The 23,823-nt window shown below is 39.2% G+C and overlaps 1 protein-coding gene across 15 annotated transcripts in view; it reads right to left on the reverse strand.

Moving 5' to 3' along the window:
- The window catches only part of Pur-alpha (Purine-rich binding protein-alpha), an 876,587-nt gene that overhangs the window by 609,812 nt on the left and 242,952 nt on the right, over positions 1–23,823 (reverse strand). For 11 of the 15 annotated variants that reach the window (XR_010859261.2, XR_010859258.2, XR_010859260.2 and 8 more), the window contains one exon: positions 23,416–23,534. The exons of the other annotated variants lie outside the window; for them this stretch is intronic. The gene's annotated coding sequence lies outside the window, so the exon portion shown is untranslated. The remainder of the gene's footprint in view (positions 1–23,415; positions 23,535–23,823) is intronic. 15 annotated transcript variants of the gene reach the window in all.

Genomic DNA, 23,823 nt, shown 5'->3' on the forward strand with positions numbered 1-23,823 from the left:
CATTTGATTCATTTTATCAATTTACGACAAAAAATTGTTCCTGGATATCAACAAATAAAAAGTGTACCTTATTTAGGCTGATGATGACCCACACAGCGTTGAAACTAGTCCCCTAATACATTGTAATGTATACATAGGCATTACAATTATTGTATAGCATTGAGTAGGTGGATTAAAACTTTGTCAATTCAATTATATAAACATCGTTGATCCTGGTGACAATTGTATATGGGCTTTCCCATTGAGGCTGCAGTTTAGGCGACTTCCATTTGGTCCGCACCGTACGGTACAGCCACATACTGTCACCTTCCTGGAAACCCGCAGAGTTCGCCAGAATGTTGTAACAGGCTTTTATCCGGTCGCTGGCTACCTTTAGATGATGTCGGGCATAATAGTGGATGTCGTTGAGCTGATCCACCATTATCATCAAGAAGAATGGGACTCTCTCGTCCCAGTCCCTCTGGTACACCGATACCATCTTCCCGAGATGTTCCTCGACAGTTTTCATAAAACGCTCCACCATGCCATCTGACTGAGGGTGGAGAGGCGTCGTACGAGTCTTCTGTACTCCTAAGCGCTGCAGAACCTCTTGCATCAGCCTGGACTGAAAGTTTCTACCTTGGTCGCTATGAAGCTCCCTCGGGACACCGAAACGGCAGAATTTCTTGACCAAAACGTCGGCCTATGTTGTTGCCTCTTGGTTCGGGATGGCGTAGACCTTTGGCTACTTTGTGAAGTAGACCATGGCCAGGCGTAAGTAATGGTTCCCGGCGTCAGATTCGGGGAATGGTCCCGCAACATCAATGGTGATCCTTTCGAAAGGGGCTCCAACGTTGTACTGCATCATCTGGCCCCTACTCCTGGTACGTGGGCAACGGCTTGCCACGTACGTGTCGCACAGCCGGCATATACTCTCAACATCGTTCCTCAGCTGCACTCAGTAGTAATGCTGTCAGGCACGATCTAGGGTCTTATTCACTCCCAAGTGGCCAGCATTAGTGCCCGCATGCAACTCAGTCAGCACATCTTTTCTCATGCTTCTGGGAATTATCAGCTGGGCAATGTGCTTCTTTCCATCGGTCGATTCCCACAAGCAGGCAAGTACCCCGTCACTAACCATGAGAGACGGCCATTGAGCCCCGTGCGCCTTATAGATTGGACTGCGTTCGGCTATGTCCTTCCATTCCAGCCTCTGCCCCGACTCTACTTCCCGCAAGATCATCCCGATGTCGTCAACCTTCAGATGCTCCCTTCTGAGGGCGTTTGGATCCCATCCTTTAACGATGGTGGCCCTCACCGCCCAGACGTCCACGATGCCCGCCTGTCTCTCCACTTTCTGGCAGTGTGCACAGTTCTCAAGGCACGGTCTTCTGGATAGAGCGTCGGTGTTGCAGTGCTTCCTTCCTTGTCGGTGCTTAGTGGTGAAGTCGTACTCCTAAAGGCGTTGTACCCAGCGAGCTGTCTGTCCCCCTAGGTTTCTGAAGCTTAGGAGCCAGGTCAATGTAGAGTGGTCAGTGCGCAGGTGGAAAGGCTGTCCATACAGATAATTGTGGAAGTGCTCCAAGGTCTTCATGATCAGCAATTCCTGAGATGTCACGCAGTAATTTCTCTCAGCTTTTAACGTCGTCTTGCTGAAATAGGTGATCACCTTCTCCTGGCCGTCTTGCACTTATGACAGCATTCCACCAATTCCCACGTCGCTGGCGTCGGTGTCTACGATGAACTTCTCCCCAGGCTTTGGGTATCGTAGGATGGGTGCCATACACAGGGACTCCTTCAGTGTCCAGAAGGCATCCTCCGCCTAATTTGACTATCGGTGAGCCGCGTAAAGGGGCTTTGAGATGTCTGCATAGCCAGCTATAAATCTGCGGTAGAACGTGCAAAGGCCAAGGAAACTCCCCGTTCTTGCTTGCCCTTTGGTGCCGGATAGTCCCTTGACAGCTCTTAACTCCTCCGCATCCGTGGCTACTCCCTCACGATGTGGTTCAGGTAGAAAACATCCTTCTGCAACAGGTGGCATTTCCCGGGATTTAACTTTAGGTTAGACCCACGTAGCCTCTTTAACTATCTACACAGGTTCACAACGTGTTCTCTGAATGTGCGTCCCACAGTAATTATATCGTCCAGATACACGAGGCAGGCGTCGTGAGTTAGCCCCTTCAATGCAGACTTGATCAGTTGCTCGAAGGTCGCCGGCGCATTGCAGAGGCCGAAGGGCATAACGGTAAACTGGTAGAGCCCGTGGCCAGTTGAGAACGCGGTCTTCTCTTTGTCTTCCAGATGGAGTGCCACTTACCAGTACCCAGACTTCAGATCCAAAGTCGAAAACCACTGGGCTCCAGAAAACGTGTTCAGTTTGTAATCTATCCGAGGTAACAGGAAACAGTCCTTCTTCGCGATATTGTTCAACTTGCGGTAATCGACGCAAAAGTGGAGCACATCGTTCTTTTTCTTCACCAGGACCCCTGGTGATGACCATGGGCTGTTCGACTGCTCGATGACTCCCCGTTGCTTCATGCCACCCAGCATCTGGTCGATTTCCGCCCTTTTTGCCAGGGTTACCCTACGAGGTGGCTGTCAGATTGGAGAGGCATAACCGGTGTTAATGCGATGCTACAGTATCCGTCTTTCTGTAGCCGCCTCCGGTAGCAGTGAAGATGTGCCTAAACTCGAGGATTGGTTCCTTAATCTCCCTGAGTTGTCTCGCCTCCGAATATTTCCGGGCGTCGGATATAATCATCCGGAGGTTATCTGATCCTTCGCCCGCTTCCAGGGCCTGGGTGTCTTCGTCATCCACTGGCACGACGCACGTAACTCGTTCACAAGTCCCAAGCTCGGTCCCGCTGGGTATCCTCTGCTGATGCAACGTCTAATTCAGTATGCGTACCGGCACGCAGCTTCGTGCCAGAACGAGCGCCCTGGCTGTCCTTGATCGGCCGTCCGGGATCCACGAGCACACCGTCCCCTTGTACGGGTAGCTCTAACCATGCCGTAACCATCACCTCGCTGTTGGCTGGTATCACTTCGTCGCTGGCCAACGTTAATTGTGCTACTTGAGTTTGCGTCTCTGGGCGTCAGAGCATTATCTCTTGTTTCCCGAGCCATAACACACGTCGTCCCACATCGACAGTCGCCTCGCATGCCCGTAGCGTGTCTAGGCCCAGGATAACCTCATCTGTGACAGCGGCGACAAAGGCTCAGGCTTGTATGCGTCGTCCCAGTGTCAGTTGAAGTAGCGCCTCCTTCAGGACAGGGATGGCGTTTCCTCAGGCCGTTCGCAGCACGCAGGGACGGTTGGGTTCCCTCTCTGGCTGTCCCTCAGCAAAGTCAGGCCTGGCGATGGTTAATGCCACCCCGGTGTATATCGTGACCCAGTACGGCCTGTCTCCGAGCCACCCGTCGGCGATCAAGCTATCGTTGCTCCGCTCGGTGATCACATTTAGCATGAAACGAGGGGAAGGTAATAACGGTGCCGACAAGCCCCTCTCCTTGTCGGTCCTCATTCGTTTCCCGGATCAGGGGTAGGCTCCATATAGCAGTTCCTCCAAAAGTGGCCACGCTTGCCGCAGTTCCAACAAGAATCAAGAATCTTTATTTGCCACTGACCATGTACAATGATGAAATAGGCTTTGTCAACTGATAATGATTTAGTACTTAATATTACTAAGGCTAAATGAACATAAACCTTTTATTAAAACTTAATACTAACACTATGCATTTCTAAGAATTCAGAGGTATTATAAAATGGATTTACTATTAACCAATCATACATTTTTCTTTTAAAATTACTTAAAGGAGTGGACCGTGCAGAATGTGGTAATTTATTAAATAATCTTAAACAATTGATTTTATGTGAGTGAGCAGTTTTTGACAGCCTGTGAATTGAGATGTCAATGTCTACTTTGCCCTGATTGTCATGAAGGTGAATGTTTTCCTAGTACTGAATTCATTTATGTTGTTTCTAACACATATCAAAGATATGTTAATATACAAATTTATAATTGTCAGAATTTTAAGCTTAATGAAGAGAGGTCGACAATGGTCAATTGCACCAGCCCTACACATTTTTCGAACAACCTTTTTCTGTATTACAAGGATATTATATACATAAGAAGAATGCCGCCATAATAACAGTCCATAAGTAATGTGTGACTGGAAGAGACCAAAATATGCCAACTTTAGGTAGTCATTGCTAACTAAATCCTTCAATTTCCATATCAAATAGGCCACTCATGAGATATATATATATATATATATATATATTTTTTTTACAAACATGATCAATGTGTGTTTCCCAGTTCAATTTGGCATCAATATGAAAACCCAAAAGTTTGACTGACTGACTTTCAATATCTTTGGATAATCCCAGTGTGAGAAATTGAGTTTTATCCTATTGCACAACAGCCTATTGAATGAAAACCAATGCATTGCAGTTGCACAAGCTTCCTGTGACATCTGATGCAAACCTGAGATGCTCTGGTGTTTTGTAATTAATGTTGTATCGTCCGCATACGATATAAGAGCATGACATGACATTTGACATTTTGCGGTAAATCCTTGACTGCTAGAATGAATAAAAATGGACCGAGGACAGAGCCCTGTGGCACACCAGTTGTAACTTTCTTCAAAGTGGAATACCTATTTTTAATTGAGACAAACTGATATCTGTTATTTAAGTATGACTTAATTATGTTCAGTGAGGGATATTCGACACCATACGTCTCAAATTTTGCAAGTAAAATTTCATGATTAATACAATCAAAAGCTTCACTTAGATCACATAACACCAAAGAGATCTCCTGCTTGTTTTCAAAAGCTGTTAATATCTAATTAACAATTTCAAGAATAGCAGTAGTAGTACATTTACCTTGTCGAAACCCAAACTTACAGTCGGATAGGAGATTGTAAGTTTCAAAATAGTTGCCAAGTTGATTATACATAAGTGATTCAAATATTTTAGAAATTATTGGAACAATTGAGACTGCACAATAGTTCTGAAGAAATTCTTTGTCCCCACTTTTAAATACTGGAATAACTTCACAAATTTTAAGTAGATCAGGAAAAACTCTAAACACGTATTAAAAATAAAAGCTACAGGTTCAGAATCATCATCATCATATCATCATCATCATCATCATCATTTCTTCGCTCCAGCAAGCCGGGTGCGGTTGTGTACGAGCCTCCTCCAGTTTGTTCTATCCATCCACAGATGCTGCTCATATATGCGATACATCTCTAATTTCAAGGTCCTTTCTTTATCTGTTTTTCCCAAACATCACGAGGTCTTCCTCTTGGTCTCTTCCCAGCAACATTGTGGTCAAAGTATGTTCGAGGAGTCCTGTGAGGGTTCATTCTTTTCATGTGACCATACCATTGCAATCTCTTCACTTCTAGGTTCAGAAATCAAATGTATTATTCTTTTGATGATATAACTGATACTCTTAGAGTCTGATAATTTTACGCTAACTTTACTTACTTCATCAGATGTGATTTCAACCCAATGGAAAGTGTTTCGGCAGAAGGTTGATTGTGAAGAAAGTCGCCCACAGCTGTACCTGTTGCCTTAATTTGATCTCAGATTTCTTTTACAAAGTTTAAGAAATAATTATTCGGTTCTTCCGGATCGAGAAATGTGTCTTGAGTTCGATTAGGGATGTTTTCTTGTACTATAAACCTCCCATGCCGCCTTGCATTTGTTGGGTGCATTCTCAATATATTTTTCACAAGCTGAAGTTTTGGCATGGGTAAGTTTTCTTTTATGTAACTTTTTACAATTAAGCTTTATACACACCATTCTGCTCGGTTTTTATAAATTCTCTACAGCAAAAGCATTCTCTATACTGAGTCAATTCATCAGTATGGTTTTTATAAATTCTCTACAGCAAAAGCATTCTTTCTCTATACTGAGTCAATTCATCAGTATATCAGTTCAACTTCTTGCTTTTAAGTTTACCATTACGACTGATTTTTACCAGTGGTGAACATATATGCCAAAATTCAACCAATTTATCTAAAAAGTTTCCAAATACAGTTACAATACCATTTTCTCCCATTTGAAATTCAAATAAAAAGCCCCAGTTAATTTGTTTCAGATTTTCAATAAATATGTTAATATAACCATTACCCTGACTTTTTACCCACATCAGAACAGGTTCATCATTGTAAATTATGTCAGGCTGCAAAAGCCCCCAACCAACAAGTGTAAGTTTATACAAATCTCTCGAAAAATTTAAAATAATATTATCCAAGCATGCATTATTACGTGTAGGTAGCTTGTTTGTGCAAGTTAAATTTAGAGTTCTTAGTAAATTCAGAAAAGCCTCCGTGGCTCAGACGGCAGCGCGTCGGCCTCTCACCGCTGGATACCGTGGTTCAAATCCCGGTCACTCCATGTGAGATTTGTGCTGGACAAAGCGGAGGCGGGACAGGTTTTTCTCCGGGTACTCCGGTTTTCCCTGTCATCTTTCATTCCAGCAACACTCTCCATTCTCATTTCATAGCAGCTATCATTCATTAATAAATCACTTTGGGAGTGGCGACCCCATCGTACTAACAGCCTATATCTGTTTCATTCATTACATCCCTGACCCGGTCAATGACTGGAAAACAGGTTATAGGTTTTCATTTTCATTTCAGTAAATTCAGAAAATTTCTAGAAATCTGCACATCTAAATATATCATCTCTATGTTACAATCCCCACAAACAGCAAGTTTGACCTTAAACGTCAAATTTTTTTCCATTACTAATTCAAAATTCTTAAGAAATACATAAGCATGAGCATTTGGAGATCTATACAAACTAACAATTATCAAATTCTGCTGCTGCTTGTTGTTTAAAGGAGCCTAACATCGAGGTCATCGACCCCTAATGGTACGAAATGAGACGAAATGGAAACGACAAATTAAAAAGTCCAAAATTCTCCACTGACCAGAATTCAAAACGTGAGGACGAAGAATGAATGGATGGATATGAATTTAAAACAATCAGTGGATGCGACCCACAATGCCTTACATTTACAGAAACTGGCGGAAAACAATAGAATTTCTGACCAAAGGACTGCTGCTATAGCATAACACTGAATCGATGATGCTTGCAGTCTAAAGGGGTTCCAAAATCCATGTTATTTGTCATGTTGCGGTACTAATCAAAAGTAGCAGACTCTCGCGGTATTCCACACAATATGGTACTACTCACAGGTTACGAGATTCGACATATAATCCAGACCTATGGTTTTTCTCACATTGCGGCGCCATTTACAGGCAACGCAACCCTATGGTGTTCATCACATAAGAGTACTAACCGCACGGACCTGCACTATTCCGTGGTGTTCCTCGTATAGTGGATACTAATCACATGCAAGGCAGAACCATGGTAGCTATCATCCCATGGTCCTGCTCTTATGGTGGTACTAATCACAGGTATTGCAAAAGCCGACCACACAGTGCTCCCGTGTGCTACTAATCACAAACTTATTTGGTACCTAATATAGTGGTACTATGCGCAAGTAAAAGCGACCCATGGTGTTCTCCACGTGGTGGTACTAATCACAAGTAATTTCATGGTTCCAAGACAATCATCACTTGGTCGCCCCTTTTAGTCGCCTCTTACGACAGGCAGGGGTACCGTGGGTGTATTCTTCGTCTGCGTCCCCCACCCACAGGGGGTTGTGTGTTTGGTCCGCGAGAGGTATTTTATTTTCCTCAAGTCCGCCGGCAAGCCTGTTAGGACCCCCCTATCCGCCACCTGGGACGCGCACGTGGGAGTATCGCCTCTCCCCCTGCTACGCCAGCGTATTAGGTTCGTGGTATCAAATTCAGATCAACGAGCTTCACACAACTAAATTCTCCCTTTAATTCCACACAATATTGGATTAAATAAATTTTTACAAATTTAAAACACTCTCCAACTAAAATCCCAGCTCCCACATTTTTCTTTTTATTCCCAGAAAACATATCTGCAACAGTATATCCACGGGGCACAAAATATTGTACTTTATTTTCAGAAAGCCAATGCTCCGATACACATATCACATCAACTTTCTCGGCTTGGCAAAAGTGTTCTAATTCTAACAACTTATTTCTAATGCATTGGATATTCACTTGCAATAAATTGAGAGATTTACCCTTCCTATCCTTTTCGATGCCATTTACCTCTCAGCAACTACTTTTTGTATCACTCATTACTGGTGGAGATTTCTGACCTGATATTTCATGTACTGGTATTTTATGAATTGTAGAATAACATACCTGAGTTCGGCTACTTACTAAACTATCTCAGATAATGGTTTGATTTGGTGACCGATCTGATTCGGTCACAGATGCCAGTTTTGGTTTACATGGCCTCTTAAAATTCATAACATTTTCCAGTTGACTGAGCCAGCTTGAAGAACGGTGATCTCGTTGGTGCGTCGGCATCTCGGCGGTGGCGTGCGTTGTTCTCCTGTAACGGGGTGGGTCCCCGGTGCGTCCTCGCTTCTCACATTCTTGGGGACGGTCACACTGTTCCCTTCACCGCCTCCACCCTCTCAGGGCCTCTCTGAGGTTATGCTCCCCGCTGAGCATCAGCTTTTGACGGATCTCAGCGTCGCGGAGCCAATCAATGAATGTATAGGCTGCCTCCTGCTGAATGAGGTCCTGAGGCAGCCCATCCAGAGCCTTGTGGGCTACCTGTTCCACATCTTACGCGAATTCCTGCAGCGTCTCATTAGTGTGCTGGGTATTCTTCCTCAGCTGGACTCTGTAGGCGGCTGCCAGCTGGTAGTCACCGTATCGGCTGTCGATCGTTCTAACAATCTCCTCGTAGGTGGCACCTGGCTGGAGGCTGTGTAGCACTACCGCTCCTGTTCCTTGCAGTCCGGCAATTAGGCCCTTTCTTCTGATGTCCAACCGTTGTGCCCGCACAGGGTCTCGAATTGGGTCCGGAAGGTCCTCCACGATGTGGTCCCGTTGAAGCGCAGGAGTTTTACCTTCCCGGCGCTAGAGCCGTTGTCGTGGCTAGTGGTCCTAGCACGAGTCTCCATGGCCGTCACTCTCATACGAAGGGCGCTTACTTCCTCTTTCAGGTCTCGAACCGCTGACTCCACAACCTGCGGTACTTCTTTGATCTGTTTTTCAACCAGTTCCTGTACGTCCTGCATAATGTCACTATTTGATTTTCTTTAGAGAGAGCGCACTTCCTGTTCTAATTTACTTTGTCCACCATACCTGCCAACTTTTAGAAACAAAAAGTAGGAAGACTTTTTAATTCTTGGATTTCATCACACATATTCTACCATGGTCTAGGTGAAAAAAGGTCAGGATAAAAGGCATACATATCTACAGTTACAATGCAAAATGACCATTAAGTTTAAAATCCTAAAACTAAGAAAACCTAACAATATGCCTAATCATTCTCATGTATACATTTATGTCGCACCGGCACACACAACAAAATGTATAATACCGTATTTTCTCGCATAATTAATGCACTTTTTGATGAAAAAATACAGGCGAAAACTTCGGATGCGTACATTATTCAAGGAATTCAGATATTTAAAAATGACTTACAACTCATTTACATTTAAAAGATACATCAAATATAATATAAACACAATTGGTTTAACTCATTTGTGGTTATCGTCATCTGGCGTATAATTCCGGCGTGAGATATTTTCTGCAGTCAAATAAGTTACCGGTACATCAGGTAAGTTGGACACGTGGGTTTGAAGTAGGGACACTGGAAAATACCTGAAGTAAAATAAACATGAACTAACAGAAGTACAATTCATGTAATGTTGTAAGAAAGATATACCAGCAAATAAAAGAAAACTGTCCAACACAAGAAGGGCCGGGCATTGAAGGAGGGACCCTAATAGATTACTCCAAACCGTCTGTATCCAATCTTGTACTTGTAATGGTGTGAATAACAATGTGGATCACTTGCGGAAATTTTGCTTTAGGCAATGTTTTTCGTTTTAGAACAATGTAAGGTACAAGCTTTCTGCCATCAGCTGTTACAGCAAGCATTGCAGTACATCATCGTGTTTCGCTTCTGGTAGAACATACGATAACACGCAATGTTCCTTTCCTATAGATTGCTCGACTTTGTGACATATGGAAACTGACAGGCGTCTGACCTGCGGTTCCTATTTGAGAGATCAAATATTCTTTCACTTTGTGCTTCTCAATCACAAAGCGATGAAAATGGTTGAAATCATTCGTCATATTTTGGCATAATATTGTTCTTCGAAGAGAAAATCCATTTCTCTTCATATAATTAATCAAGCCTCGGCTAACCTTCAAATCCGAGACACTGATTCTATGTGCAGCGGCTATTTCTCATTCTTTAAAATACAGCATTTTGTGAGAAACGGCTTATCCAACATTGCGTAAGAAATTCATATTTAAGCGGATCCTCCTCAACTTGTGGAGACTTGCCACTTTTTGGTCTGCGAAATGCTTTGCAAGATTTGTTGGTCCTTGAAGTGCACTTCTCTGTTACCGCGGCAGCGCACGTTGCTTCTGGACACTGAATACTAGCTGTCCGCTGCCTGATTCCCGTACGTATCGGAGTAACCGTTCACCACGAGTTTGTATGATGGAGTATTACTCGAGGTTATATTGGTCAAAAATAGGAAGAAGTAAAAATAAATCAGAAAATAGCAAGACGAGTTAAAAAACGGAAAGTTTCTGGGTAAATCGGAAGGGTTGGCAGGTATGGTCCACCCTTAAGTTCTTTCTATTCCAGTTTCAGTTCGCTCTTGATTTCGTCCTCTTTGGGTGAGAGTTCGGTAAAGTTATTGAAGAGAGGCTGAAATGGTTCGCTATCCATTTTACTATTTGCTAGAGATTGCTAGTTACAAAATTACTGCTACCAGTCGATCCCGATTCTGACACCAGTTGTAGCGAGTTGGTGGGGTAGTAAGGTAAATTAACACTAGACTGGTAGCTTCTACACTAAAATTTACTAACTAATGCTAATTAACACTTACATCTCGGTACACAGGATTCCCGACTACACACTTCTCCAGATCTCTTTCTTTTTTTACCATCCACGCTATGACACTTTCTACTGGGTTTTTTCTTCTCTCTGTTTTTCTGATCATGGAGTCAAAAGAGTAAACGGCCGGACAAGATGGTGGCATCGCCAGACTATCTCAAATTCCAACATGATGGACATGGTAACCATTACACTATGTTTCTACTTTTTACTGAAGCAGCAGTTAAAAATAGTTCGTGTACAACATATTTCAGGCCACTGAACTACCCTCAGCTACGGATCATTTAACAATGGCGAACTATGTTGCTCATGAACACAAACGCCCAGTCCCCGAGTCAGAGGAATTAACCCGATGTGATAATAATCCCTGATCCAACCAGGAATAGAACCCAGAAGTTTCTCAACCGAAAACTTCAATACTGACTATTCAGCCAAGGAGCCGGACAGTAACATTTAAAAAATTATTATTTTTATTACTTCCATATATTTTAGCCATGTACTATGTCTTCTGGTATGGGCTACAATAAATGTATTCGTTTCTTTGACCTATCTTAGTCTCATCCTTGGCTATGATGACATGAAAGTGACCGAGGTATGAGCGATGCTAGTAATGCCATTCCTTATGCAGCCAGTGCAGATTATGAATGGTGTGAAAATTACAATAACAATGTTTTATTATAAACCACCTATTCAATACATTACAATGTTATTACATTTAAAATTTCACCATTAATATAAAGTTCTAAGCGGGGCACGTTTCGCTTCCTTACAGAGGACCGTCAGCCAATCTAGAATCTCAAAAGTTGGTTTATGTTTACAACTAATGACTTAAAAACTATTTCTACATTTTACAGTCTTAAACTTACTTTAATAATATCATAGAAGGCAGAATCATTGGTAGCGTGCCTTATTAATTAGAACTTAATAGTGGAAAAGTTGATAAAAATACATTCATTTAAAATTATGGTAGAATAAGTTTGTTCTCAAATATTTACAAACATTTGGTATGTCTAAAATCTTGAAGAATGACTTGTGAATCAATCTTACGAACTTATGATTAGGTCATAGATATTTAAAGTTTAAAACATGAGATTGGGCTAAAAGTTTATGTTCTCCTTTGAGGATAAGAGTCTATGAAATTCTAAGATTTTGTCATCTTGTTGATGGTAACATGTGACAGGTTAAGCTTTAGTCTTTACGAAGTTTGAACTTTTGCTGTCATTTGACACCGGTGGTGTTGATTGAATATGTATTTGCTGACATTAATGACCAAAGCTTTGAAGCAACGAATTAAAATGGAGCATGGTTAAAAGGGACGTGATTCGACGAACAATGTAGCTACAAGTTGTTAAATAGGCTATCACTTGTTGGCATGTCTGTACCAAGAAAAATAGATTCGTGTAAGTGTCGAATGTTGTGTCACTAGTTGAGTGAGCACTTAAGGAAACTTAACTTACACCTCCAATTACTGCTTGTCTGTCTAGTGTTGTGTAAAGTTGCGTAAAAACTGCCTGTTCCATGTGTTTGCTCCTTGTGTTGTACAAGTGATTGAATCACAAGTTATTCTTCAAGATTTTAGACATACCAAATGTTTGTAAATATTTGAGAGCAAAATTATTCTACCATAATTTTAAACGAATGTATTTTTATCAACTTTTCCGCTATTAAGTTCTAGTTAATAATGTATGTTACCAATGATTCTGCCTTCTATGATATTATTAAAATAACTTTAGGATTATAAAATGTACAAATAGTTTTTAAGTAATTAGTTGTAAACATACACCAACCTTTGAGATTCTAGATTGGCTGATGATGCTCTGTAAGGGAGCGAAACATTTCCCGCTTATAACTTTATATTAACTGTGAAACTCTAAATGTAATAACATTTTGATGTACTGAATAGGTGGTTCATAATAAAACACTGTTTACTGTAATTAAACAGACTTTAAATATGGATTAAAACATGAGGTTAGTTACTTGTAATGGGGCCGATGACCTTCGATGTTAGGCCCCTTAAAACAACAAGCATCATCATCATCATCATCAGTTACTTGTAATGGTGTGAAAATGTCGCTCATGGGGTCGGTTGGTGCATGCATTTCAGTGAGCTTGACAGACAGACATGTAATAGCAACTTCTGGCTTGGTGATGAAAGCAATGGGAAACTACCTCTTTCCTCATTTCCCTACTATGCTTCTTCAATGAAGCCTAGGCCGTCTATGACAACTGTTGAGGATCAAACCAGCCTCTGGACCGGGCAAGTTGGCCGTGCGGTTAGGGGCGCGTATCTGTGAGCCCGCATCCAGAGATAGTGGGTTCGAACCCCACTGTCGGCAGCCCTGAAGATGGTTTTCCATGGTTTCCCATTTTCACACCAGGCAAATGCTGGGGCTGTACCTTAATTAAAGCCACGGCCGCTTCCTTCCCATTCCTAGGCCTTTCTTGTCCCATCGTTGCCATAAGACCTATCTGTGTTGGTGCGACGTAAAGCAAATAGCAACAACAAACCAGCCTTCGGGCTGAATACCCAAAATATTTTAGCAATTCTCCTATGTCACTTAATTTGCTCGATGGCAACAGGTTAATGAACTCCCATCATGTTTTAACCACAGTTCTGTTTCCATCCTTTAATACTCTTCTGTATTGATATGAGGGTCAGTTCACTAAATTTAATCAGATTAACTGAACTGAAGGCAATCACCATGCATGCAAGTCTACATGTAGTTGTACACAACTGTAGATGTGGAGGTCATAGCTATCGGACGTCCATTTTTACAAGGAATCTGAATCACAGGGACAAGATGTTTAAATGTAACAATCTGAAGTGCATTAATTGGCCAAGAGTCAAACTGGTGGCACCTTCGTGAAAAGTCAGGGATGATGATATTCAACTTTCATGTAATTTAATAGCAAAAGTTAATTATTACTGAAGATAGCTTCAAGTTTTTACGTATTCATGACAGTTTCCCAACCACTTGTTTTTCTATCGGAGTAATATAGTAAACTTCAAATCATAAGGTGCATGCAGAAACTCATGCAGGTCAACGTTCATATTTTTAGCAAGTCCTACTAAAAATAAGGAACCAAATACTGTTCATAATGTACATTTCCCAACATAAAAAGTGATCAGCTAAATATTTTTTAAGTCCCCAAGTAAACTGAAAGAATCAGATTATTACAAGGATTTCTTTGTTGCTTAATACAGGGAGATTTATCTACACAATGTTTAAGATGAATGCTTTTTTATGCATTTAGAACAAGTTCAAATGATAATATTCACAACAAATTGCTCTTAAAGCTGCTGGTCATGCTCCTAACATAATGGAATAGTCTGTCTGTGAAGTCTTTAGCCTGGAGGCTGGTTGGATACTCAAAAAGCACCACCAAAGGTTATGCACTTTTAGGCAGTATGCAAGTTTATAGGTCGAGTGTGTATTAAACGAATATGGTATATTTAAGTTGTAGACTAGGAAAGTACACAATGTTCGATGCCACTTCTTTTATACTCTGTTTATGTGTTACAAATGGACAGATAGGACAAACAACAAAAGGAACGCAAAACAGGTTGAACATGAAGGCACAACAGTATGTGAAGAGGGAGCAAAAGGAGGAGGAGACAAGGATAAACATGAAAACACAGGACAAGGACAATCTCCACATTTACGTACTGCTACCTTTCCACCCCACACCATTTGCCGCATAGAACCTAATGACAGCATGATAATCCCTAAAAAAAAAAATCGGGATACTGCCATATAGCACCATACGCCAAAGCGCCTGATGGAAAGGGACCTTTTTAGTCTAGAGTCAAATGCCACCTCATCAGGAAGGAACAAAAAAATTCAGAATGATGGGTGAGCAAATGCTCTTCCGACCGTGCAAGGGTCTACTGCACCCTTCCGTTCCAAAGAATCAAACCACCGACCTCCCAAGGCCATGGTACGTTCGCGGCAGAAGATCAAAGAAAAATAACACATAGCTAGCTTAAAGGCATAAATGAACGGAAGGAAACCTGGGATACAATGTTATTCGGCAAAATGACAGGCAGGCAAAAATTTAAATACCTATTTATTGAGCCTTGATAAATTAAATTAATTAAAGGTTGATCCTGAATATTTATAGTATATTAATATTGAATATGCAATGTCCAATGGACTAAATACAAATTATAAAGTGTCAAAAATTTTATTTCTCCTTTACTTCTTTCTTCTTCCCGACATGATGATAAATATTACATCATAATTTGTATAACATACTTTTCAAATAAAAAAAATCAGAAATATCCTTACAAATGCGACGGTTATCATTAGTAACTTTCTTCACTATCAGAAGGAGCAATTATTTATACAACAAATTAAATTGAAGATAACTTGAAGTGGTCACCTAAAAATTAATTATATTACAAAAATAAACAAAGAATAAATGAATGCTAGTCGTTATAATCCTAATCAAAATAAAATGACTGATGTTGGGTCCAGAAATCGAACCCACATCCCAATGGATCCAATGACAAATATTACGAAAAATAAACTCGATTTGTCATCCACATAAAGAGTAAAACACGACTAAAAGAATGTATAAAAAGGAAAATATGTACACAATATGAAAATAAACAATAACAATATATACATGCAATTGGCTGTATATATAAAAAAAAATGTGACAACAAAAATCCATGGTTGCCCCTGAACTCGAACCAATGATATCGAAGATGGCGTCGACAAACGGGACTAATAAAACTGCCTTTCTTAATTAATCATATGGTCAACAAATAAATGAAAATACTGGCGTTCCAGTTAGTTAAATATTATTATAAGATCATACATGAAAAAGTCAAAGAACCCTTTAAACAATAATCGGTGTCATACAGCTTTCATTCTAAGCGGAATAGCTCGAACAATACAACATACGGTAACCCTCTACAAGAGCCAAACCCTTTTCACTCTCCCCTCATCGTAAATCTCTGGACGTCAAAGCGCGGCTAATAATGGCTCGGTGTGGCAGGAATATCCTTTCAACATCTCAAGGTGAAAGCAAATCGTTTCCCTTGGAACACATATTTGTTAAATAATCTTATTTCATTATATATTCTCATATCATATTTCCAAAGCTCCACTGGCTTATAAATTCACTGTCCTGCCACAATTATATAATACAATATCAATCCACTGTTCATTGTCTCATATTCACATCCCTTAACTCAGAATGACCAGCTTCGATTCCATCCGATTACAGAATACAGCCTAGGTTTTTCCTACATTTTAAAATCAAATCAATAAAATCAAATATGGATTTTAAACATATCCATAAGGATATTCTCATATTCAGAAAGGGAAATTATTCGACATTAAAAGAAAACGCTAATCTCAATAGGGAGGCGTTTGTTCGATGTCTAGGCATGTCACAAGTTACGCATATAATTAATACAGCCGTCTATAAATATATCATCATGCGAATTACATGAAAATAAGAGTGCCTTGCTATCCTAATGTTAACAGTCGATAATCCATTTTTACAAGCATAATCACCATGCATTATGATAATAAGCTTGGATATCACGTAAATAAATTATACAAAATTACGGCTCGGCTCAGTGCCAAAAACAAATCCACTATCTATTACATTTACCTAATCTAAGCACTCTGACTAACTAATATTTTATCATCACGTCAAATACATGCATTACGTTAATTATATATATATTTAAGCCCATGGAATAGACTATTAATTCCATGAAATGAACATAAATGAATATGAAGACCACTCACAAGTTCTCTTTCTAATTAAAAAGAAATACATGCAATTTACATGTCTAACCTAACTTACGTGATCTGCATAATGAATAACCGCGCATTTAAAAAAAATTATTTCATTTTAGTACTTATCATCATGTCGTAACAATCCAAGGTTCGGGTCCCGGGTAAGACCCTGATTCTTTCCTTTTAAGCTTCCATGGTGTTGACGTTGGTCACGGGTTCATGTCCGTTGCTATTCCCGCTGAGCACGTTCATATTCCAATGGTTATCTTCTACACTTATAACACTTTTTATGAGATTAAGACTTGTTGCGTCACTTTAACACAAAACAGACAATTATTACAATATAATGAAAATACTCGTTGCATCACTTAAAAAGTTACAATTATACCGTTCTGGCGATCACATAACTTCAACTTTTTTTAAAATACTATTGTTTGTAGACAATTACAATAGTCTCGAAGATATAAACTGTACATTTACAGTCTGAAACACTAAATAGATCAGAACACCATCAAACCGTGGTTCTGCTTTGGATCCTTCGCGTGAAGTGGATCGGTTGTCATCATCGCGGTTCCTTTTATAAACTTTCCCCCTTCCATGCAAGAGACAATGGATAGTCCCCACTACTTTCTTTTAATTAATAGTTCCACGTGTCGTATGACATCGGTAATACTCTCAAACGTGTGACTCAGATTCTTAAGTAGTCTGGTTATGTGCGGAACCTGAAATGTTCGGCCATTTATTCAAAATTAATTATCAAAATAATGCCCCAACAATGTCTTCCATGAGGGTGCTGCGTACAAGGGACGCTTAGCGCGTTATATAATGCAACGATTGCGTATTCTTCCATACGTTAATATATTATAAAGAATTAGAATTTTGACAGATGTCTATAATTAAATCATATAACATCCCGAGGTTTCTCATATTAAATATTATGCATGTCTCGAAATCTCATCAAAATAATGCGATTCGCGAGCTGGCAACATCGTGTTCGGCCATTTTTTCAACGGGTGACGGTATCATTATCGATTTTTCTGGCTTGAGATTTTCTTCCCTCTCTCTCTATCTGTGTATCCTTTTAGTTAAGACGGAGTGGTGTTTAGCAAGTTACAAAGGTTGTGTAAGCATGTGCAACCTAATGCAACTTTTTGTAACAAGTACGAGGGAGCTTTACAAAGGTTTTTCACTGCCAAATAATTAATAAATAAATATGTACATGACCGATAAGGTCACAGTACACTGCCATCTTCAAATACCGCATTTACTCATGTATTAGACACCCTTGGCTTTTCGAGACATAGAATTTGGAAGGAAAAAAAATCTTGCATAAAAGACCCCCCAGAGTAATTTATCAGAGAAAAACGATACTATAATCTATTAATTTCACGTCCGTATTGATGTTTGACACACACACAATAATAAACATGGAAACCTTCCACCTAATCAATACTTTATTTAGTCTTATCAACATAAGGACTGTTTTGACCTTCTCTGAGGTCATCCTCATCAGGTCTTATAGTCTAATATTGACATAACATATAATTACAAAACATCACTAAACCTAGTAAAGAATGTCATATGATATGGATAGTAGTGTTATAAGTAGTAGTTGTTCTCCTCATGGTTTGAAATGATCGTCTAATTTGACATGCTCTGCATTTGCGACTTAAAGCTTTACTATTCTACTTATAAATAATATAATTTGTTAAAATACAATGTTCACAAACTTTAAAATGTTCATATCATTCTTGCGCTCCACATTAAAATTTTGATCTATATTGATAAAATGTTTTGTAAATACACTGGTGAGTTTATACAAATGTTCTGGTATGTTCATCAGTGTGGGTTGTTGGTCTTGAGACCAGTTTTTATGTTACTTAATTGTATAAATGAATGGATGAAAACCATAACGGTTTAAGTAGCATTTTGGTCATTCAGAGAAAAAGACATTTGAACATCTTAACACTCATATAAAGCATGCATGCTATTTGTAGTTATACCACCCATCACTGGAGCGCAGAATATTATCACTATCACTTGTATCTCTTTGCTGGTGAAAAGATACATCCTCCCAGAGTTAGATCCTGCACGTAACTCTCTGTTTTTTTTTAAATGTCACTTATACCGTTATGGTTTTTCATCCATTCATATATAATCTACTGTATTATCTAATATTAACTTAACTGTCAGTATAAAATATTGCTATGTCAGTAAAAGATGTCATATGATATGAATAATGGAATTGTAATATTAAATATGTTAGTGTTTTCCTGGAAAGTTCACATGACCTGCATTTGTGACTTAAAACTTCACTATTATACTCATAAGTAACACTTGATTTGTCTACTACAATGTTCTTGAACTAGGAAGTGTTCCATAGCGTTCTTGCAATTCACTTTAAAACTTTTGATCTGTGTTGATAAAACTTTTAAATACACAGGTGAGTTTATGCAATGTTCTAGTATGTTTGTCAGTGTGGGTTGATGATCCTGAGATGTGCATTTCTCAGTTTTTATGCTACTTAATTGCCTTAAAATATCGTGACGTACTATTTTGTTCCATTTTATGGCTCAGTGTGTGGCATTAATAAGTGCGAATGCTCCCTCTTCATAGTTGTGTTGTTGGACATGTCAATTATCTGTGTGAACAGAAAGAAAAACGAAGGGTAAGAATTTCTATCTTGCCAATTTTGATTGTCTATTAAACGTATGGAATAGGTGTGTGTGTGTGTGTGTGTGTGTGTGTGTACTTACTGCTGCTGTTAGCTTCTCGGTGTATGCTGTTCAGGAGCACGTCATGCACTGCTCCATGTACGTCCGGGGATGGTGCTTGTGGCTATGGAGGGAAAGGGTAGAGGGGCAGAAGGAGCGGTTGTTAAGGGAGGTGGGGTAGAGTGGGGCGTGTCTTCTGGCGGTTCCTTGATGTGTATTGGGTTTTTTGTTGACTTTTTAGGTAAGTGTTTTTTAAGGAAGGGATGACTCTGTTGAAAAGGATATTTACCTTATGTGTGATTTCATTAAGGTGCACGACGTGCTCCCTAACAGCATACACTGGGAAGCTAACAGCAGCAGTAAGTACACACACACACCTATTCCACACGTTTAATAGATATTCAAAATTGGAAGGATAGAAATTCTTACCCTTTGCTTTTCTTTCTGTACACACAGATAACTGACATGTCCAACAACACAACTATGAAGAGGGAGCATTCGCACTTATTAATGCAACACACTGAGCCATAAAATGGAACAAAATAATACGTCATGATATTTTAATGCAATTAAGTAGCATAAAAACTGAGGAAAGCACATCTCAGGATCATCAACCCACACTGATGAACATACTAGAACATTGCATAAACTCACCTGTGTATTTATATAACGTTTTATCAACACAGATCAAAAGCTTTGAAGTGAATTGCAAGAATGCTATGGAACATTTCCAAGTTTAAGAACATTGTACTAGAAAAGTCAAGCGTTATTTATGAGTATAATAGTGAAGTTTTAGGTCGCAAATGCAGGTAAGGTGAACTTCGACAATTGTTTTAAACCAAGGAAAACCCTAACACATTTAATATTACAATACCATTTATTCATACCATATGGCATGTTTTACTGATCTAGCAATGTTTTATATTGACAGTTATGTTAATACTAGATAATACGGTATGATATATTAATACAATTAAGTAACACAACCCACAATGATGAACATACCAGAACATTTGTATAAAGTCACCAGTGTATTTACATAACGTTTTATTAATACAGATCGAAAGTTTAATGTGGAGCACAAGAATGATATGAACATTTTAAAGTTTGTGAACATTGTATTTTAACAAATTATATGTTATTTATAAATATAATAGTAAAGCTTTAAGTCGCAAATGCAGAGCATGTCAAATTCAACAACTGTTTCAAACCATGAGGAAATCACAAACATATTAACATTATAACACTACTATCCATATCATATGACATTCTTTACTAGATTTAGTGATGTTCAGTAATTATGTCAATATTAGACTACGATCAGCTCAGGATGACCTCGAAGAAGGTCGAAACCCGTCCTGTATGCTATTAAGACTAAATAAAGTATTGATTAGGTGGAAGGTTCCCATCTTTACAATTGTGTATAGAGAAGAACGATTCCGGTTCGAAGCGGCTATAAGCCTTATGCAGCGCTAATGATATCAAACACAAATTTGTGAATGGTTTCATCCGTACGACCCACGCAAAGAAAACATGCGTCGTAGTCCTGCGGTACATCTGTTTTGTAGTTTAAAAAATGTCCGCCTCCGTAGCATAGCACTCTTCTAGCTCTGACGCCGTCGCAAAAGGAGGTGAATAGTTTCGTGTCCCACCTGCGCACTGCAAGCACACATCAGTCATGTATATATGTCTGTGTTTTGTAGTTAAGAGTGTCCGCCAGCGTAATGGTTAACAAAATTACTGTAGCATTCGTTTTCGAGAGGCTGATTTAGATTCCCGGTACCATATTGCCAGAGATTTATGAATGGCAGGAAGGTTCATTTGGGGTAAAAATGGTACATGCAACTGCCTTCCACTTGGGGGCCAGCCTAAAAAAAGAGCTCCACCACCTCGGGATGAGGAAACAAGTTTAGTTAAGAAATATTCATGGTTGTTGCTAAGCCTACTAAAATAGGCAGGCGAGATCATTAACGAAGTGATCGTTTAATCTTGTAACTCGGACCAATAGGTATAGGGATTTTTGGGAAAGAAGTAGGTTTAAAACACGATAAAAAGAATCCAATAACAAATATTTTACTCGACAACGTACCTAACAAATAATAATAATAATAATAATAATAATAATAATAATAATAATAATAATAATAATAATAATAATAATAATAATAATAATAATAATAATAATTTTTTAATGCCCCACTTACTTTCAAGGATTTTCGGAGATGCAAAACAAAGCATACTAGGGTATGCGTTAATAATAAATGGGAGACAACGAACGTACAAAATCAAACATTATGATAATAAAGAGCATTACCGCCACACCTGTAGATATCTATAAATCCAGCAAACTTTCCTGTTATATATTTTTCATTTTTCTGTCGTGGAACTTTCAGCACTATCCGGGCAATAGCATACCTAACCTAAACAATGGGGTCTTTCTTATCTCATTTACAGCTGTTTAGGTAAATCCTGAATGATAAATGTAGAGAACAAGCATGAAATATACTTAAAAATAAGTGTCTGGCTTTCAACAGCCGCAATTATCAAAAGAACGCTTCCAGTCACTATGTATTACATTCGGAAATACAACTCATAACATACGCTAGTATTTGGTTGGTGGTTTAGCACGCTTTCAACAACATGGCTTTATTCAGAAAGAGTGGCTTCTGCTACACATGCGCCAGCTGGGTATATCAGAGCATCTCCAGAAACCATTTGGGAATAGCTTCACACAGTTTGGACTCTATAGTCGGGAACAAAACTATTTTTAAAAGGTTCAAAAAGACGGGACCTCGAATGCTCTTGGTCTCGATTGCAGCGCAGGGCTGACGAGATGGCAGTGAAGATAGACAGTGATCAGGTTACCTGAGTGGTAGGCCTACTGCTAAACTGACAGAAAAAAATGACTGGCCATCAATATTGCATAACATGACGATAATGTACGATACCGTTATCCCTTATCTCAACGGGTTTGGGTATTAAGTGAGAAGAATATTTGTAGCTAGTTCTTACGACCATACGCCCTTCCTAACGTCGACCTCATCAGAGGAATTAATGAGATGAAACGAATGATGTGATATGAGTAACTAAAACCGACCATATTTACTTTAACTTATATGTAGGCCTAAAAGTCGTGTTCGTTATTTATCGACTTTTTACATTTAGAAATGCTGCCTTCGAACGAAAAGAGCTAGTATCAGTAAAATACATTCATAGGTATGTTAAAGAATAGTGTAGAATGTTTACATGTACAATTTATAGCCTAGAAGTCATGTGTTCACTGCTCAAAATTTGACGTTATCTCATACTGGATCCCCGTTTACAATTTTTGGTTGTAAAAGGGGGGGAAAAGTGGTCTAATACGCGAGTAAATACCATAAATGGGCTCCCCCCTCATCAATCCCAGTTTTTCTACATCCACCAAGTCAAGATGTGGAGATTGTCCTTGTCCTTTGTGCTTTCATATTTGTCATCTTCTGTTCCTGTTGCTCATTCCTCACACACTGACCTGCATTTATGTTTGTCCTATTTTGTGTTCCTGTTCTAGTTCCTCCTATCTATATATGACTTCATTTGACACTTGTTTGCTGCTTTCCAGTACTTATGTGTCTCAAACTATACTGAAGAGTCCTCCATATCAGTTCCAGCAAGGTTAAGAGATGTTTCATAATGCATACATGATGATTTTTTAAACATACACTGATAATTAAAAAAGAAATGAATATATACTATGTTAAAATATCATTGTCCTTTACTAATATAACAGAAACATAATGGGAACAACCTCAGCCACTCTCTTTTTCAGTTGTTACAGTACTTAAGGAGGCTCAATTACAATGACATGTCTTTCCCATTTAAATTACTATAAGAAATATGTCACAAATAAGCAGGGTGGATTCTCTTTTAAAGTCAAGATTTACCTTTTAAGGATGCTTTGATTTATAAAATAAAAATAATTCCTTACCTTACTGCACTGAATTCATGGAATTCTTCCTTAGAGGTAGTACACAATTACGTGTTGTAGCTGGCAATGTTTTGAAGTTAAACAGTGTTTTACACCCAAGAAAATCCTGAAGACAATATCTGAAAAACCAACGCAATTACTTTTGTTACTGAATGTATCATCATTAACGGCTAAATATAATCGAACAAGATCAAATACAATAAAATGCACACATGATTCAATATATGAAATTGTTGTAAAAGAGATCTACCTAAATAATTAACCCCCACTTTGTAAAAGATGATGACGACGATGATGGTGATAATAAAACTGGTTTTACACCCTACTTATAACTTTTACGGTTTTCAGAGATGCTGAGCTGATGGCATTTTGTCCCACAGGAGATATTTTACATACCAGTAAATCTAC

Source organism: Anabrus simplex, chromosome 2, assembly GCF_040414725.1.
Source record: "Anabrus simplex isolate iqAnaSimp1 chromosome 2, ASM4041472v1, whole genome shotgun sequence".
Taxonomy (NCBI): domain Eukaryota; kingdom Metazoa; phylum Arthropoda; class Insecta; order Orthoptera; family Tettigoniidae; genus Anabrus; species Anabrus simplex.